The sequence below is a fragment of the Lactuca virosa genome, chromosome 3, assembly GCF_052849685.1.
Source record: "Lactuca virosa cultivar CGN04683 chromosome 3, Lactuca_virosa_CGN04683_v6, whole genome shotgun sequence".
Lineage (NCBI taxonomy): Eukaryota > Viridiplantae > Streptophyta > Magnoliopsida > Asterales > Asteraceae > Lactuca > Lactuca virosa.
In genome coordinates, this window is record NC_136428.1 from 85,383,287 (window position 1) to 85,386,122 (window position 2,836).

The window sequence follows — 2,836 nt, forward strand, 5'->3', positions numbered from 1 at the left end:
TGCAATTTGGCACAATTCAATGCAATCCAATCAATTCAAAGCAAACTAATTCTAATTCAAATCAATCTAATGCATAGCACAAGCCTATTGAAATTAGAAGTTGAATGCAATAAAATTAAAAGAAATGTACCAATTTCGTGTGTTGAAACCCGAAAATAAATCCGCAAAAACCGCACCCCAAGCTTGAATTTGACCCGCAAGATTGAATCTTTTGAAACTCCAGTGAGAAACAAAAATTTTGAAATTTTTGGACAAAACTAGCGGCGGTCGGCGGCGGAGCTAGGGTTTCCGGCGAGGAGATTTTTCCGAATTAACAGTAGATCGGCGTGTGGTAGAGTGTTTGGTGAAGAATGCCCCAAGAAATTTTGAATTTGACGGAGATTTGGCGTCGGAATCGGGCTTGAACGATTTTTCCGGCGAGTTGATAATGGTGTCGGCGGACGGATGTTCTCGGAAGTAAAAGGGTGGAGGCTGGTCGGAATTAGATGGGGATTAGGGTGGGAGGGCAGCGCCAGCGGTAGCAGCGAGTGGGGAGGCTGTATTGGTCAGCATCGCTTATCCGGCGACGAAGGGGTGCGAAATCGGGGCTGCCGGTTGGAGAAGAAGAGGAAAGGGGAACGACGACGCGATGGAGGGTTTGGCAGCGCCGATCGGTGGCGTAAGCAGTGGCAGCGGCAGTGGAGCTAGTCGGAAGGGAGTCGTCGGTGGCAGTGAACGGGAGGCATAAGGGGGGCGCTCCGACGGGTGGAAGGGGTGGTATAAGGTGGGTTAAAATGTAACGGGTCGGGTTATCGGGTCGAGATTTGGGTCGGATCCGGGTAATAAGCGGGTATGGAGCGGCTACCGGGTGGGCATTTCCTTTGTGGGTGGTATTGGCTGGCCGCGCAGAGGAAGGGTTATCTTTTGCCTTGGCCGCGTAGGAAGCTGCGAGGGTGGGAGTTAGGTCGCGCGAACTAATCAGATGCAACCCCATGTTGGGGTAATTTGGAACTCGGAACCTGCGCGGCTGGGGGTCGGTCGCGCAAAGTCTGCGCGGGTACCCGCGCAAAAGTCAAATTTGTGGAGTTTTTCAAACTTCACCAAAATCATTGCAAGACTTCCATAAGCTTATTTTTAGGCCAACTTCAAGTTTAGAAACACCCAAAACTTCAAGCGGAGATTATTTATTTACAATGCATTTATTTAACGTCTTTGCCAAGACTTAGCCCTGTTTTCATCAACCTTCGTAATTTGGATTTTCCAATGTTATGTTGTCAAATTCTCCTGTGTCAAAGCCTTCATAAAATGGTTTCAAGCGATGCCCATTCACTTTGAACACTTGGTTTGTTTCCAAACTCTTAATTTCAACCGCACCGTGATCAAACACTTTTATAACAATAAAAGGTCTGTGCCATCGAGATCGCAACTTTCCCGGGAATAGCTTTAAGCGTGAATGATAAAGAAAAACTTTTTGGCCAGGAATAAAATGCTTACGAGTGATGTGCTTGTCATGAAACGCTTTTGTCTTATCTTTGTAGATGCTTTCATTTTCATAAGACTCGTTTCTTAACTCTTCGATTTCTTGAAGTTGCATCTTTCGGTACTTTCCACTTTATTCAAGGTTGAAATTGCACTTTTTAACCGCCCAATAGGCCTTGTGTTCCAATTCCACCGGTAAATGACAAGACTTTCCATAGACAAGGCGGAATGGAGACATACCAATAGGGGTTTTGTAGGCGGTCCGATACGCCCACAATGCATCTTCTAACTTCAAGCTCCAATCTTTTCGTGTGGTGTTGACCGTCTTTTCGAGAATTTGCTTGACTTCTCTATTTGATACTCCGGCTTGGCCATTCGTTTGTGGATGGTAAGCGGTTGATACCCGGTGTGTGACACCATATCTTTTCATCATGGCTTCCATCATTTTGTTGCAAAAATGAGTGCCCCTATCACTCACCAAAGCTCTTGGTACACCATATCTTGCGAAAATGTTTGACTTCAGTAAGTCAATTACAGTTTTAGAATCATCATGCCTTGTAGCCTTTGCTTCCACCCACTTTGAGACGTAATCAACCGCCAAGAGTATATAAGTGTATCCGAAAGAGACGGGGAAAGGGCCCATGAAATCGATTCCCCATACATCAAAGATCTCACAAATAAGGATAGGATTTTGAATCATTTCATGCCTCGTGGATACGGTTCCCGTTCTTTGACATCTATCACAACTTTTGCAAAATAGATAGGTATCTCTTGACATTGTTGGCCAATAGAGTCCACATTCTAAGACCTTTCGCATGGTTTTGTTTTGACCAAAATGTCCTCCGCATGCATACTCATGGCAAAACTTCAAGATTGATTCGACCTCATTTTGATGAACACACCTCCGTATTAGTTGATCCGGACAATGTTTCCAAAGATAAGGGTCGTCCCACACATAGTATTTGGAATCACTCTTCAACTTGGCCTTTTGGTGCTTGGTAAATGTGTGAGGAATTTCTTTAGTAACAAAGTAATTCACAATATCCGCATACCATGGGATGGTGTTTGAAATGTAGAAGAGGTGTTCATCCGGGATTTCATCAAGGATAGAAGATAAGGAATCACCAATATTCAACCGACTTAAGTGGTCCGCAACTAGGTTTTCGGCACCACTTTTGTCCTTTATCTCAAGATCGAATTCTTGTAAAAGAAGAATCCACCGAATCAACCGTGGCTTGGCATCTTTCTTGGTCATGAGATACTTCAATGCGGCATGGTCGGAGTATACAATCACTTTTGTCCCGAGAAGGTATTGCCGGAATTTCTCCAAGGCGAATACAATGGCTAGAAGTTCTTTCTCGGTGGTGGAATAATTGGC